This window comes from Neovison vison, chromosome 8 (assembly GCF_020171115.1).
Source record: "Neovison vison isolate M4711 chromosome 8, ASM_NN_V1, whole genome shotgun sequence".
Lineage (NCBI taxonomy): Eukaryota > Metazoa > Chordata > Mammalia > Carnivora > Mustelidae > Neogale > Neogale vison.
Genome location: NC_058098.1, coordinates 79,970,882 through 79,988,944, shown reverse-complemented (window position 1 = coordinate 79,988,944; position 18,063 = coordinate 79,970,882). Strand labels below are relative to the sequence as shown.

Here is an 18,063-nt window from a genome sequence, read left to right as displayed (position 1 = left end):
CATAAGAGGTTCTTAATCATAGGAAACAAACTGAGGATTGCTGGTGGGGGGAGGAGTGAGGATATATAACTGGATGATGGACATTAAGGAGGGCACATGGTGTATTGAGCACTGGGTACTATAAAAGACTGATGATAATCACTGGCCCCCACCTCTGAAACTCATAATAAATTATATGCTGATTAATTGAATTAAAAAATTAAATTATAAAATATCCAAGTTCTTTGTTTAAATTTTAACCTATTTAAACACATGTTAAGTGTCTATATGGAATGCCACCATAACCATTGCATAATTCCAATAGTGAATGCTCTCATAGGGTTAGGTGGAAAAAGTTCTGGTTTTATGGGGTCTTTTAAGTGTCTTTATTCATTTTTTTAAATTTTATTTGATGTCTACATATTCCTCTGCTCTGGATTCCTGAGGTACTCTTGTTATTATGTAATATGTATTATGAAATTAATAGTTAATACCTATTTAAAACTTTCTATGGACCATTCACTTGTTTTAAGCACTTTACTTCAGCACTTTGAATGTGTCATACCACTCTCTTCTGGCCTGCAAAATTTCTGGTGAAAAGTCAGCTGATAGCCTTATGGGGTTTCACTCATATGTAACTGTTTTATTTTCTCTTGGTGCTTTTAAGATCCTTTATCATCAATTTTTGCCATTTTAATTACTATGTGGCTTGGTGTGGAACTTATTGGGTTGATTTTGTTGGGGGCTTTCTGTGTATCTTGGATCTGGATTTCTGTGGGCATTGTGTAAGGTTCATTTTTGCATGGAAAAGGCAACATTTAGTATTTACAGTGAATTAAGCAAATTAGCAACATGCATAAAATCAAGAAATTCCCAGTTGAATTTTCTTCTCATCAAGGTATTTATACACTGTGACTCACATTGTTTTCCTTGTGGATTTTTAAGTACAATAAATATGCATCTAAACATGGATGTTTGTATGATAATTATTGCTACACCTACCATTTACAGAGCAGTTTCTATGTGTTAGGCACTGTGTAAATATTTCTCATGGATTATTCCAATTAATTCTTGCGATTATCTTGTGAGGTAATTTCTTTATTCCAATTTTAAAGATTAAAATAACAGTTCTAGAGGTGTAACATACGTAAGGTCTAATAAAAGGCAGAACTGGTGGTTGAGTGTAGACATTGAACTTCAGAGATCGCCTTTTCAGCGACCATGCTCAGACTAAAACCAAGTTATGCAGATGAATCCAAACATTGAATATTGGCAGTTGTTGGATGACCACCTTCTCCGTCCCCCAAAGAAATCACCTTATAACTATAGGAATGAGAGATTTCACTTTATACTAGTTTAAGTGGAAACATAAAAGGTCTTATTTTTGGTCAACCATAAGGATAACCGCAACACTTTTAAAAGCTCCTGTAACTTTGAACTGTGCTGATATTTGAATTTAATTCACAAAACATTTTTAATTAATTAATTTTTTAAATTTATTTTTATTAACATGTAATGTATTATTTGCCCCCGGTGTACAGGTCTGTGAATCATCAGGCTTACACATTTTGCAACACTCACCATAGCACATACCCTCCTCAATGTCCGTAAATCTCACAAAACATTTTTTAAGAAAGATTTTATTTATTAATTTAACAGAGAGACAGCATAAGCAGGGGGAGCAGCAGGCAGAGGGAGAGGGAGAAGCAGGCTCCCCTTGAAGCAGGGATCCCCATGCCAGATTGGATCCCAAGATCACCAATCCTTGCACCACGGGATCGTGACCTGAGCCAAAGGCAGACGCTTAACCGACGGAGCTACCAGGTGCCCACACAGAACATTTTTTAAGCATCCACCACATATGTAGCACTGTGCTTAGTGTTAGATTTACAAAGGCTTATAAGATGGACTCACAGCTTCGCGGGAACTTAGAGCCCTACAGGGCTGAGAAAATCTGTCTGAAGCTTGGACACAAAATAATATGTCCTATAACAGAGTCAACAAATGCTACATGAATCTCAAGATGAGAATCATGACTTCTGCTGCATTGGAGAAGAACCTGGGACATTTTCAGAGTGGAGACATTCAGAGGGGAGTTTTAGAGCTGGGTAGGTAGCATTTCTCTAGGCTGAAGGGCAAACGTGGAGGAAGAAACACATGCAGTATAACTGGAGAACAGTTCATCTGATGGCGAAGTGAAGGAGGCAGTGGGTCTGGAGAGTAGATTGGGTCCTCTAGATTACTCAGGGCCCAGACTGCCCTGCCAAAGAGCTTGGATTTTATTCTGTAGACAGTAAAATCTTACTTTAAGCAGGGGGTTATCACTATCAGGTGTGCATATCAGATATAATTAGGGCAGTAAAAGAGCCAGAGGAAACAGTTACAGAGGTGACACAACAGACCTTCATCCAAAGCACTGAACACAGAAGGAAAGTAAGTTTGCGGGGAAACCGTTTGATTTTATATTGTGGAGTCTACAGACCACCCAGGTGACAGATGTTTGGTGGGCAGTATGACGTGCGGGTGAGAGGTTGGAGCAACAGATCTGGAGAGCAGAAGAGAGCTCCTCAGCTGTCCCTTTGTGTAAGTTACAAGTCTGGATGCCTGGGAAGCAGCGTCCTGGGGCTGCTTTGCATTATCTAGATTACAGCTGGATTACATTTTCAGTTCTACCTGTCACCTTTTTAGAACACTGAAAGATTCCCCAAGGGCAGCTAGATGATGAGGAATCTAGACCTACCTTTTCTGAGATGTACCCTTAGTCTAGAAAAGAAAATGCAAGAAAGATACGGTAAAGGTCTTCAGCTGTTGGCAGGGCTTCTTGGAGACAAACATCTCAGCAGAAGAATGCAACTTGAAGTCAATGGCTCCCTCTCAGTAGGAGTTTGCAGAGGGAGCTGCAGCCTAGGAAACAGTAAGTGAACTGGTCATCTGGGCTCTTGGGCAGTGGGACAGAAGTCAAATGGAAAACAAACAAAACAAACAAGATCATTACATTTGGGTGTGGGGAAGACAGCTACCACCAGAGGGCAGCCACACCTTGAGATGCCCAGCAGGCTGAACAAAGCAGCTAGACCTAAGGTTTTGACATGGGGTTCATGGCTACGAGGGAAATGCTGCACAACATGGTCACCAGGCTTCAACACATGGTGGGGCAGGAGGCTGAGGCAGGATTTGGAGCCTACACATTCCCAAGCTGGCAGGTAATTTGATCCCCTTTACCTGGCCATTGAGAATTAGCTGGTTACTTTCTCTACGTGAGAAACTGCCTTCTTTCCTGTCTCTAATAAGGGAAGCTTCCCACTCCTTCCAGAACAGGGAGCACTTGATGAACTAGATTTAGGAAGTAACTACCTTTGTATCTTAAGAAAAGGTTGTGATCTCAGTTACTGACCACTTACAAGTTTAAGAAAATAGGAGAGAATAAAGGTGGAGGCAGAAAGAATGATGTAGCCTCACCTAACACAGAAATATCTGTGGGTTTTAGCCGCAGCTAGCCTTTCTGCAGTGTGAAGAAAGCTAAGGGGGTTTTCTCTTTCAATCATCCTACAACGATCCTGCAAACTATGCTGCGTTACTTTATTGAACAGATGCGTGAACCTCAGTGCGAGTGTCTACCAAACCCAGGGGGTCACAACCAGAAATAGGAGGGCTGAGATTTGAGCCCAGATATGTTTTGGTCCAAAGGCCCTGTTCTTTATTCTCAAATTTTCTACTTTGCGTTCAAGACATTTCCCAAGAACAGCAGGAAGGAAGGAGGAAGAAGGTGTGAAGATACTTCCAGGAAAGTATTAGGGATGTCCTGATGTCCTCCAGAGCAATGAACTCCCTGCCCCCACCCCGGGCAGGGAGACAATGACACCATGCTCTGACCTTTTAATGGATGGAATTTGTGCCATGCCTAATATTTAGGGGCTGTCATTGTTCATCTTAATCTGTTTGGCAATTAAACCACATACTTTATCAGCCGTTTTGCAGGTGATCTTTAATGAACCTAGTCATCTCCAGGGAGGAGGAGAGGGAGGGGTCTGGAAGTCAGCACTAAGGAATATGCTATGGAGGAAAAAATAGATTAAATCCTGCTCTTGGTTTGCCAGAGGAAGGAAGATGGAGCGGAAGCCATGCTCCGCCCTAGACGGGTTTGAAAATCCATGACCCAATTTGAGACGGAAACAGAAAATGTGTGTCCCTTTTGAGGACTTGAGAGGTTGAACTGCACCGGAGTCAGAAGATGACACTGGAACTCTTTATTTTTCAATAATATTATAAAGTATATCATAATAATTATGTATATTATAATAATTATAATATTTTATAATATAATAATGATTATTCCAAAATAACAGGCACCGTCTCAAAGTTAAACACAAAGAACATATGCTTTCTTTCCACAATATTGAACTAATGGTAAAGGCGTGATGCCCTTGCCTGAAAGCAACAATTTTAAGCAGCAATAATAACAGCAAAATAAGCGTTTTTTGAGATTCTCCTTTCCCACCCTGCTGGGTGCCCCTGCTCAGTGCTGTTTCAGTACATCGAGCACACCAGCATATGCAGCTCTTCACTCCGGATAAATGTTTTGGAAGCTGGCGTTGCTAAGCTATGGCTAATTTCAAATGCAAAAATACACTTCTCCTGGAAAAATATGCTTGCTACAACCTTCATGCCACCTTCAACTATTTGTGTAACTCCTAAGTGGAATATGTTTGGTTTATGCAAAGCTGAGGAAAAGGAAAATGGAACAAATAACCAAAAACACATTGCTTTTTCTTTTCTCTGTGAACAATACCGCATTTATTCATAAGAGATGCTGAGCAAGGTCATCACATTTAGCGGACACTAGGTTTTTTGAGTTGGTGATATACTGATCATCATTTCCATCACAGAATCTGAATTTTTTGCAAAGCAAGAATTTATATATTCCTTATTTAAGCTCCATGTGCATGGCTATACTTTACTTATACTTCTATTATTTCTTTCCTAATTTTGTGAATTAGTTTGCATATCACAATTATGTATGGAGAGTCTTTCCTATGTCAGTCCCGGGGTGGCCAACAGAAAGTTTGCCCTTGGACTCTCAAGCTTGAACAATAGCGCAGTTTCACTGTTCACACTTAGAAGTTTGTGATATCTTCCTTGGATGCTTTCTTTTGACTCGTTACTAGTTTTCTATTCCTGCTGTAACAAATGTCAATGAAGTTCATGCCTTACAACAACACAAACTTATTATCTTACAATCCTGCAGGTCAGAAGTCTTAAAATCAAGGTGTCAGCAAAAGTGTGTTTCCATCTAGAGGTTCCAGGGGAGAATTTATTATCTTGCATTTTCTTAGTTTTGGGTCCCTCCTCCATCTTCAAAGCCAACAGCCGGTCTTCTTTCTCTCTCTCTTGCTCTCTCTCTCTCACCTCTTCTGTCTTCACATCTTCTCTGACTCTCCTGCCTCCCCCTTATAATTATGATTACAGTGGGCCCATCCAGATAATACAGGATAATCTTTTCATCTCAAGCTCCTTATCAGAGTCACATCTGCAAAGTCCTTGCGAGCATATGCGGGAACATATATACGGATTCTGGGGATTAGGGTGTGGACTTTTAGGTGTACGGGGGGGCATTAATCCACCTACCATGCTCACATAAGTACACTCTTTATGTTAAAGAGTTAAAATTTCTCTGCGTACACTGTTTTGTGTATTCCTGAAGCATCTTCTTAAAAAGGAAGTGTTTTTGAAGCATTTTCCCCAAAATAACATGAACAAATTTACAACTTTTGGGTCTGTGCATGGAATTAAGCATCAATCCTCTGGACACAGAGGCAAATCTTTTAAGTAGTAGTTTATTTCTAGCCGTTGCAGGAGGAGGCTGTTCACGAGTCCAAATTTTCTCAGCACAGACTCCAAAGAGTTTAGTTTCTCTAGTAAAGGTAAAGGCTCTTTGAATTCTACTGGATGGCACTCCAGGGAATATTTTTTTGTGTTGAACACAATTAAAATTGTAATTCTGTTATTGCATATATGCATATTAAAATAGAAAATCAACTTAATATTTTGAATCTTAATGAGTTTTCTCTAAAAGGAAATCATTACTCACAGTTCACGCAGTGTGAAAACCATGAATGTATGCCTTTGGCAGACTGGGACTTAACTGTGACTCTATTTCCATATTGAATACAAATTCATTTAAAATGTATTCATTAGCTCTGGTGACTGGCTGCCTCAGTCAGTGGAGCATGTGACTTTTGATCTTGGAGTTGTGAGTTCAAGCCCACGTTGGGTGTAGAGATTGCTTAAAAATAAAATCTATGAAAAAATGTATTTATTCTCCTATTCTCCCTGCATTCAAGTTTATGAATGAATAAATGACAGTTGAACAATTCTAAGGATATTGGGTCAAGTTCATATGGACTTGTGCCTGCCAGAAGGATCCTTAGAAGCAAGAGAGGTTAATTAATTTATTTCATGTTGTCTAAACTGAGAGAGAAGCCAGAGGGTCTCATTCTGAGCTCAGAATTTTTAAAACTTTTCTTTCCCCAGACTCATGAAGTATTTGCTTTCTGATACTGCTCCCTCTTAAGCAACCTGATGAGGAGGAAGAGAGAAGTGGTGCCCAGTCTTGAGTGAAAAGAAGGAGTGGATAAGAAGGCATGGGGGATTTAGGTCCATGTTTCCTAGACCCAACTGTAACCTGGTTTCATCTGAAGATGGGGACAGTGTAGCATGGACAGCTGAAGTAGGATCTTGTTCTCTTTAGAAGGTATGTTCTGCAAAGTTTTAGATGAGTTGTGAGCTAGTTGGAAGAAACAACACACACACACACACGCATTTAGTTTAAGTTCATATTTTAAGTAACCAATGATACAATATCTTACTGTGAATACAGTGGCCTAGAGTATGAAGGGATGGAGTGAGGCAGAAATTTCCTGAGCCCCAGAGTCTCTGATAGGGACCCATAACTGTTAATACTACTGTCTCTGCCAGAAGGGGGTTCATGTGCTCAAGAAGACTTGGTTTTTGCTACAGTTAAACTTAAATCATCATTGAGGGAGAATATATCTTCCATTTGACTGAAGGTTTTCAAATATCACAACTTCCATGTTCTTAATATGAATTCTGTGACAGGAAAGAGTAAGAGGTTTGTGTTTTCATCAGTTTATAACACATTTCATATTAGCTTATCCTTTTGGACAATATCATGAACTTAAGTTCTTTGACTGACTCATTGTTGTTAATTGGCAATGATCTGTGTTGGTTTTGATGTTCCACTTGTCATAGTTGGACCAATACCAACCACAGCAAGCCAGTTCTTACAGCCATTTTCATACATCTTTAAAAATTAACCTTGCTTTCCAATAACAGCAAACCATTCTAAGATTATCTTGATCTTGAGTTTTCCTGCCCTAAATTTGGCCTCAGCAGCTCTCTAACATGCTCTGATTCTCTTTAGCAAATACTAATTTTAAAGACCAGACTCTGTATAATAGTGTTGCAGATTGTAATGTTTCTTAGGACAACTGAGAACACATCAGGGTGACAACAGAAAAGAGAAGAATTTAAGTCAGAGAAATAGTAAGAATTTCCTATTCTACAAAAATCTTAATTTATCTTAATTTGCTCTTTATCAAGGTTATTACCTTTCTCTAGTATAAGAGCATCCTTATCTAAAATTCAGCCTTGTCTTTTTATACCAGCTTTAATTATAGTTTATAATTATCATTTGATAGCTACAGTTTGATAAACTTATATATTATCATACCAAACTATGTGCATTCAGAATACAGGCTTCCCCCAACTTAAAAAGTTAGAAAAAGTTAGTAAAAAGTTAGAACTTTCAATTTTCTTTTACACACCTGGCTTGAGTATCTCAAAATTGACCTAAAAGGGATGCAGGCCAAAATCACCCAATATTAATCTTACTTGGGCACCAAATCTCTGCAAAAAGAATAGTAAATAAGAATGGGTTTCTTTCTAGGGCTACACCCAAGCAATCAATCAGAATATACAGATACAGGATCCACATAAAATTATGTGTAATTATTGAAGAAGAAGAGGTATAATGCAAACAAAATATTTTCTACTTATATTTAAATTTTGCTCTGAATACTCTATTTTATGTACACTATTATTATCTCTTATCATAAGTTTGTATAATGTTGATTTCTGCTTTTTAAAGAGACATTTAGATAAATATAGTCATTATTTCAATATAGTCCTGGCTTAACTTCCCCAACCTAACTGCAATACCAAAATAAACAAAATAATAACAAAAATTATCAGACATTTTAAACATCTTAACCAAAAATTTTATGTGAAACCACTTCTGCAGAGCTATTTAATTGCTTAGACACACAGGCACACACACACACGCGTGCACACACACAGAAAACAGATATCTCACACCTGCACATTTGGATTGCAACACTCTTCACAGGCATTTTTACACTCAAGCATTTATTGATTTCAAGTTAAGAAGTGGGCTACTTGAGATCTGCTATTTCCCCTAAGGTAGACAGTATTTTCACCAAAATGAAAATGGACCAGCTAAAATTTCCATCTGTTGTGTATGATTATATTAATGTTTGTTGTAATGTTTACATATATTTTTGAATATGTTGCATTTTATATGTTCTACTAATGAACATTAAGGCAGTTTCATGTTTTGCTATTACACACACTGCTATAAGAAACATGCTAATATTTGACTCCTGATGCAAAATACAGAAAATACAGAAGTCCCTCGAGGTTCTATTCTTATAGCTTATATTTATTTTCAAGTTTCCTGGAAAAATCTCAAGTTGCTTTCTAAAGTGGTTATACCAGTTTACAGTCCTATTGGTGATATAGAAAACTACTTCACATCATTGTTGATACCAAGCATAATCAGACTTCAAGTTTTATTTAAACACTGTTTCACTGTAGCTTGTTTTTCATTTCCCTTATCACCAGTGAGCTTGAGTAGCTTTTCAAATGAACTTTTTTTTGCCACTCTTGCTTCCTACTTTGTGAAATGCCTTTTGGCATCTTTTGCCAGTTTGCCTTTGGGTTATCTGTCTTTTCTCTTTCTCTCTCTCTTTTTAAGATTTGATATAGAGAGAGAACAAGCGCGCACAGAGCAGGAGGGGCAGAGGGAGAAGCAGATTCCGGTGCTGAGCAGTGAGCCCAGGGCAAGGCTCCTTCCCAGGACCGTGAGATCATGGCCTGAGCCAAAGGCAGATGCTCAACTGACTGAGCCAACCAAGCGTGCCTGTCTGTTTCTTATTAATTATTCTTAACTGTGGATGTCTCCAGTAGAGACTTCCAGTACTTTGCAAAATATCTAAACTGCTTCAAGTGTTCTAGAATTGCCACCCTATTATCAGACCCTGTCTTTTGTTGTCTTGTCTCCAAAGGCCTCCATCCTCCTTAGGTGAAAAGTCCAGGAGGTCTAGGCCCTCCCTTCCACCTGTCTTGGGGAAGAATTTAGCAGATATCTTTTATCAGGGATTGAAGATTCTTACAAATCCCTAATCTCAACCTAGAATCTCTTCCCTGACTCTCTAGATCCTCTTTCATTTCCAGCAGAGTGGGGAGAACCTTATTCTTGACAAGTACTTGTTTGATTCTCATCCACCTCTCCCTCTTGTTGCCTCTATCAGATTAGCAAGGTTTGTCCCAGGCACTGTGACTCTTCCTAGAGCAGGTTGTGCAGACACGCCTCTAGCTGTTGGTCACTCCCGGCTCTAGTTCTGAGTGTAAAGCTGCTTTCAACTCTGCTCTTCTCCCATATGCCTTGCCCTGCCTATTTCCGGTGAAGTTGTTAAAAATGATGGGCAGTCTCATCCTTCTCAACTCCCCTTTCATTAATACTAACATTTTACTAAATTTGCTGATTTCACATATTCTTACTGATTAACCTAATAGTCATACTCTTCTAATAGAGTCTATTTCCCCTCTGTAAAACTCTAAAATGACCCAAAAGTGAAAGGTGAAGGGACTTCCTCTGATACATAGCCTTGTCGTCAGCCGTTCACATTATGTCACTGACTTCAATCCAATAAATTTTTCTCTTCTCCTAAATAAAACCCAGTTCAAAACATAATAGTTATTTAAGACTTTGGGGATCATTCTTGAAATGATAAAGTTCTCTACGTTTATCCGCTGAGCCAAATACTTTTGGCCAAATTCCTATTCATTTGTTTCAAGCAGAAGTTTAAAAGAGATATGAATACACCATTATCAATGAAAATATTTAAGGAAACTGTGAAATTTCTAGCCACCATCTATATTTTGTACAAACCATTATAAAGCATGGCCAAACTTTTCTTTTAGGGGAATGCTTAAGTCCTCCTTTATTGTAGAGTGTAATTTATAGTTAAAATTTTTTTATTGGAAATTCTCCTGGGCCACTCTTGTAGGAAAGATAAATAGAAACAGATTTTTCCTTAAATTGAAACTACCCATGTGACATCAAAACCTTGACATATATTTAACTTTCCTTGTTTTGTAGTCCCCTCTCCCCTACCCCTTTCTCTAACTTAGCCTTTCTCCAGCAAATTCAGTTAGTACTCTGCACGTACCTTTCTACAGCCATCCAATTTTTGCCTGGAAAATTGCCTCCTGACAGTCTAAGATCTTGAGAGAGTCCTCAGAGCTTCCCTTAATTCCCTTGCATTTCCAGCTCTCTTTTGAGATCCTCAAGTGTCCTCTCTGTCTTAGCTAACCAGAGTAGGAAAAGCTAGGACATAGGAATTTGGGTTGGCCTGCCTTCACCTATCCACTTGGTCAACCTTTCAGAGGTGCAGAAAGAAGGATGAAGCCCTTTGGTATAGCTCTTTCTTTGGAAACTACCCAATGTTTTCCTTCTATGGCTTATTGAGTCTCCACTTGAACATATTTACCTCATGGTTCTCTTCTTCATTTTCCCTGTGCTCACACCCATCACCCCCCACCCAATATCTGAAAATGTCTTCACTTCATTTCACATCTGACAAATATCAAAGGGCTTTCAGTGGTTTAGTTAAAAACAGAAGTAGATCTACAGTATCTTAGAAAGACTTTCCCTTGTCCCTTGATTCCAAAAAAGATTGAAAGGGTGCAAAGCATCCAGTGACAGTGACCCAAGAGTCTTAGTTTTGGAAAAGCAATTCTTCCTTGTTCCTGTTATACTTGAGGCTTACATAAAGTATCTCAAAAGAACACAAACATTCCGTGATATTTAGTTCAAAGACATATTTACAAACATTGGTCTTTCCAGTGTCCTGAGACAAATTAACAGAAATGTAATCTCACCTGGAAAGAAAAAGCAGAGACAGTAACTGTAAATGCCACAATAATTTCTGTGTCTTGTTTTCCAGCTTTTTGGACAGTCTATTTTCTTATAGTTGGTTTCACTAGATATCCTTTCACTTGATTGATTCTGAGACTGAGTTTAGTCTTATAACAATGGCCAACAGGCACTTAACATACACTTCCCTATGTTCCCTTGAAGACTTCAATAGGCATATTATCTCTTAATTGGGTATAGTAGCTCACATTTATTCAATGTTATCTATGTGCCAGGCTAGGGAGCAAGTGCTCCAGAAGTTCTATCTCAGAAAGTAACTTAACCGCCTCTACCCAGGTATGAAATGATAAAGCCAAGACTAAGCCCAGATGAGCTTGGTGCTTGAACCTTAGCTCTTAACCTCTGTTTTCCACTGGATACATATTACCATAAATGATCTACTGTAACTTCCTTAAGAGGAAGTACTTTACCTCATGTAGAATCCTTGCTTTGAATGCTTCATGTCTTGACGCTCTGCTTACAGTAGCACTTGGTATATCATGTTCCACCTCCACTGTGGCTGCCCTTACATTCTCAGCGGACAGCCTCTCTATGTGTCAGAGGGGGGTCCCAGCAGTTACATTGGCCTGGTCATGATTTATATTTATCACTGTTTTAAGATGTGGTCTCATAAGGTTGCTTGATTTTTCACATAATAGAAGCCTCTGAAGTATTTGCTGAATGAAAAATACTTCAGCTTAATCCAAAAAGCAAATAATTTCTGGAAATATAATCACAGTATTTTTTTAGCTTCTCATTACTCTTCAGTTCACCTGTCTGCTTTGCTTCACTGATTACTAAAAGAAGAAGACAGAAAAGGCACCTTTTTTTCTTTGAAATTGAAAGAAATGCAGAAAAACAAAAACAAGATAAATGGAGGCTTACTCAATAGTTGTACGGACCCTTATCCATACAGGGCAGAAGATGTGATTGACAACAGACATATTAGTGAGCTATAGAAACAGGAAATTCACATGCATTCTAGAAAGAAAAAAAAAATGAAATGAGAGAGAGAGAGAAACTAGGAAATAGAAAAGCAGCAACACAGGGAAGAAAAATGATCATGTCAGAAATAGAGAGAGCTAAAATGAACAGTTAATGAAAGAATTTCTAAGGGAAGGACTGAAACATCACACAAGGAAAGATAAATAGCATCAAGGGCTCCTACCCATAGCTGATCAGACTGAGATGCCTGGGTCCTTTTGTTTGGATGTTATGCTGGAGCATAAGACTGGGTACTAACCCTCATTTTAGGCCCCACTAAAGTATATTAGGGTTGGCTTACAGTATCAGGGATGCTTTAAAGCAATACTGTTAGATCTTTCCATTTTTCCCTAAAACTGCATTATAGGCCCTAAAGAATGTTTTTAGACAATATATTTTATATCAAAGACTGACACAGAGGGAAATATAAATAGCAACAAAAAGTGCAAAAGAAAATTTAATTATTTTTCTCTATAAAACTATGGAATTTTCTGCAAATATAACCTTCAAATAAGTAGATACCATAGCCATGTTTTCATTTTCAGAAAAAGATACATGTAATGCATATGCAGATAGAAGCATGCACATGTACACACACACACACACACACACACACACACACACCCATATATCCATACTTCATTGCTATAATTGACCCTAGAGAAAGAAAAAAACGGGGCAGAAAGAGAAGAAAAGAGAAATAGAAAAATGTAAAACAGATGAGAGTGGAACAGATAAATATAGTCTGAAAGACCCATTGTCTTTCTACTAAAAATTTGCCATATTCTGGCTCATTCCCATACCTCTAGTTTTATACCCTCCAAGACACCATCTACACTAATGTTAGCATCATTTTCATACACAAATCTGATTCTACAATTTTCTTGCCTCATTAATTTGAATGACTCCTTATAGTTTCTTGAATTAAGGCAAAATTCCTTAGCTTGACCTTTCTGAAACCCACTTTCCTCTTTTTTCCCCTTTTTTCTTTTTCTCTTTTCTATTTTTTTAACTATCAACACATTCTACCATCTAGCTACAATAGGAGTAGTACATAGCTACTTGCCATTTCTTTCAAGCATGTTATACTTCTGTGCATACTAGTCTCATTTTTTTTTCTTTAACTGAGTTATGCATGAAGGTAAAGAGCAAAATGCTTCACTTATTGAGGCCAAAGTTTTCTGCCTCTTTCCCTGCTCCCACTCCAGAGACAACCCAATTTTATCTTTTTTTTTTTTAAATTTTTAACATATAATGTATTATTTGTTTCAGGAGTACAGGTCTGTGATTCTCATATCTGTTTATTAATTGCTTTGGTGTTGATCTTAGTTTCTTAATAAAATGTTTATATTGTAGCATCTTGATTTTTTTTCTAGCCTTAATTGTTATTAGCTGATCTCTCCCTTTACCTAGGAATTTAGATGTTTTTAGTTTCCCTTTGTTATCCCCACCACACATGGATGCTCTTCCTATCCCCTTGCCAATATTACCATGTAGGAACTTTTATAAGATACTATTCAGTATTTGTATTATTATGGTGGTGTAAATATGATTCACAGGTGAACCAGTACACACACTATAATTGGTTTTCCCTTTGGAACATCTTTTTATTTTACTGGGAGCTAATGATTGTCATGATTTTTATGTACTCATCAGTGGTAAACTCTTTGCTGATTTTCTGAATGTACTCTGAGAACATTTATTTATCTCACATATGCTATCCATTTCATCTTCTTGCATAGGTGCCTCTTCTAACCTGATCTGGTTGCCCTGTGTATTTGAAGCTCAGCTGTCATGCTGGACTTTCCCTTCACACATATTCAAGGAGTCCCTCTACTTCTATCCTATGTTTGATTTCCTGTTTCCTGTTATCCCATCTCTACCTTTTTCTTAGTTTATGTCTTCATCTTGGTGGAGCACATCCTTCCATAATTTCCTATGAATATATACCTGGGAAGTAGTTTTTTGAGACTTTGTATGTTTGAAATTATTTTTCTTAAATCTCATCCTGTTTCATAATGCATGTTTAGAAATTAATAGAACTTGAGGTTGGAAAGAATTTCTCTTCTTAATTTTGGATGAACTTACACAGTTAAACATGCCTGGGAGAAGACACAAAATCAAACTGACTAGTCTCACTTAAAATTCATGGCCATGAACCTCAAATGACCAGAGAATCATACTGTAGTTCCCAAATCCATTTATTCTCCCACTCTCCTGAATGCTTATTTCACACCCCTTCTTTTACCTCCCTTCTCTCTCCAGCTGATGGCCTACTGACAGCTCCTCTGAGAAAACTGAAACAATCAGCAGAAATGGCAATTTCTCACAACTAGGCCTACCTACCTACTGACCCAACTACAGGGCCTTTTTGCCTTGTACCACATATAGACAATAAGCCATCTGTGCTCTGGCCTAAAGACTTTCCTTTCACGTGTGCACTAGATCCAATTTTCTCTACCCTGATCAAGAATATCTTTAAAGAATTTCCCCCATCCTCTACATAAGCAAATTCCCTCTCAATAATTTAGTCTTGTCAGCATAGAAACATGTTATTTCTCTTATTTTGAAAAAAATAGTAATTTTCTCTTGATCCCATTGCTGATTTGAGCTTTACTCTTGTTGCTCTCCTTTAGAGCTAAACTGGAAAGATTCCCTACTTACACCATCTTCTGTTTCTCTCCTCACATCACTATATGATATCCTTTCTAATGAGGCTTTATCCTTTACCCACACGTTAAAGTTCCTTTTTTTAATATAAATTATAATCTTTGTGTTGTTAAATCCACTTGTCAATTCTCAGGTCTCGTCGTTCTCATCTGACTTGACGCATCACTCTTTCTTCCTTGACGGTATGTTTTCTCTTGTTTTCAAAGACACCACATGCTCTTGAATTTCTTCATTAGATCAAATACAGTAGCTTCAATCTCCTTGGTGATTTTTAACATTTTGTTCAACCTCTTAATGTTGAGGTTCATCTTCTTTTCTTTTCTAGTTACACTTTTCCAACTCAGTTAGTGACAACTCTGACTTTTCTGTGGATTTGGCTAAAAGCTTTGGTTTCAATCTTGACCCTTCTCCTTGTGTAATCCATATCAAATATAACCAGGAATCTCATCAGCCATCCTTCAAGATAGACACAAAATGTGAATATTACTCAGCACCTCATTGCCACTACCTGTTCTGAGACACAATCATCTCTAGCCTAAATTGCTAGAAGTCTTCTAATTGGTCTTCTTGATTCTTGCTGTCCTTTGAGTTGTATTATATTCTAAACACAGTGTAGAATTAATAATGAAAGTCAAATCATGTTACTCTTTCACTCAAAATGGTTACCATTTCATTTATCTAAAACCCTGAGCCCTTAGGAGTCTCAACAGGTACCTTTGTACCTGTTACACACTGGCACCCCACTAGCCCCCACTTTAGTCTTGGCACTGGATGTTTTCTATATCTCACATGCTTTCACTGCATCTCCTTCAAAACCTTGTTAAAATGTCACTTTCACAGTGAAGTCGACCATTGCCATCTGACTTCCCGTTGCTCTCAGTCTATCTCCCAATCTTGGCAAGTACCCCTGAATGCCACTCTATAACTCTTTTGTTTTTCTTGTTATAACATTCATCCCTTCTAAGATATAATATAAACATTGTTTTATTAAGGCTATTGTGTGTCTTCTGCCTTTTAGAATATTAGCTCTATGAGCATAGGATTCTTAAGATGTTTATCACAAATGTGTTCCAAACTCATACAATGATGTTTGGTAGATTGAGGGTCACTATGTATTTTTTATTTCTTAGATGATGGTATTGTTCCACTGCCTTCCATTTCTAGTATTGATGCTAAGTCAAAAGCCATTCTGATTCTCAATGGTATAAAACGATGGAGACTGGAGATAGGAGAATGGCTGACCTCAGGATCAAGTAATAAGGGGTGCATTGATTATAGAGCATTTAAAAACAGATATATAAAAACCTACAAGTTAGCCTTTTTAAAAAAATCGGCACTATAGAAAGACAATTCTAAACAACATTGGTTAAAATAATTTCCTTCCTTCCAGGGTGGATCATTTTCATTGCCGTTTCTCCTCACCCTTTGGTACACGCTTGATGGTTCTTGATTAGTTTTATTTCTTGCTTTTTATTTATTTTATTTTTATTTTTCTATTTTTTTATAAACATATAATGTATTTTTATCACCTGGGGTACAGGTCTGTGAATTGCCAGGTTTACACACTTCACAGCACTCACCATAGCACATACCCTCCCCAATGTCCATAAGCCCACCCCCCTCTCCTGACACCCCTCCCCCCAGCAACCCTCAGTTTGTTTTGTGAAATTAAGAGTCACTTATGGTTTGTCTCTCTCCCGATCCCATCTTGTTTCATTTATTTTTCTCCTGCCCCCTTAACCCCCCATGTTGCATCTCTACTTCCTCATGTCAGGGAGATCATATGATAGTTGTCTTTCTCTGATTGACTTATTTCGCCAAGCATGATAGCCTCTAGTTCCATCCACGTCGGCACAAATGGCAAGATTTCATTTCTTTTGATGACTGCATAGTATTCCATTGTGTATATATACCACTTCTTCTTTATCCATTCATCTGTTGATGGATATCTAGGTTCTTTCCATAGTTTGGCTATTATAGACATTGCTGCTATAAACATTCGGGTGCACGTGCCCCTTCGGATCACTACATTGTATCTTTAGGGTAAATACCCAGTAGTACAATAGCTGGGTCATAGGGTAATTCTATTTTCAACTTTTTGAGGAACCTCCATGCTGTTTTCCAGAGTGGTTGCACCAGCTTGCATTCCCACCAAAAGTGTAGGAGGGTTCCCCTTTCTCCGCATCCTCACCAGCATCTGTCATTTCCTGACTTATTAATTTTAGGCATTCTGACTGGTGTGAGATGGTATCTCATTGTGGTTTAGATTTGTATTTCCCTGATGCCAAGTGATGTGGACCACTTTTTCATGTGTCTGTTGGCCATCTGGATGTCTTCTTTGCAGAAATGTCTGTTCATGTTTTCTGCCCATTTCTTGATTGGATTATTTGTTCTTTGGGTGTTGAGTTTGCTAAGTTCTTTATAGATTTTGGACACTAGCCCTTTATCTGATATGCCACTTGCAAATATCTTCTCCCATTCTGTCAGTTGTCTTTTGGTTTTGTTTACTGTTTCTTTGCTGTGCAAAAGCTTTTAATCTTGATGAAATCCCAATAGTTCATTTTTACCCTTGCTTCTGTTGCCTTTAACAATGTTCCTAGGAAGACGTTGCTGAGGCTGAGGTCGAAGAGGTTGCTGCCTGTGTTCTCCTCAAGGATTTTGATGGATTCCTTTCTCACATTGAGGTCCTTCTTACATTTTGAGTCTATTTTCGTGTGTGGTGTAAGGAAATGGTCAAATTTCATTTTTCTGCATGTGGCCATCCAATTTTCCCAACACCATTTATTGAAGAGACTGTCTTTTTTCCATTGGACAGTCTTTCCTGCTTTGTTGAAGATTAGTTGACCATAGAGTTGAGGGTCTATTTCTGGGCTTTCTATTCCGTTCCATTGATCTATGTATGTTTTTGTGCCAGTACCATGCTGTCTTGATGATGACAGCTTTGTAATAGAGCTTGAAGTCCGGAATTGTGATGCCACCAACTTTGGCTTTCTTTTTCAATATTCCTTTGGCTATTCGAGGTCTTTTCTGGTTCCATATAAATTTTAGGATTATTTGTCCATTTCTTTGAAAAAAAATGGGTGGGATTTTGATAGGGATTGCATTAAATGTGTAGATTGCTTTAGGTACCATAG

At 38.0% G+C, this 18,063-nt stretch overlaps 1 pseudogene; it reads left to right on the top strand.

The window, feature by feature from the left end:
* The first annotated feature begins 3,068 nt into the window (after nucleotides 1–3,068).
* Nucleotides 3,069–18,063, top strand: part of LOC122915432 — a 64,407-nt pseudogene continuing 49,412 nt past the window's right edge.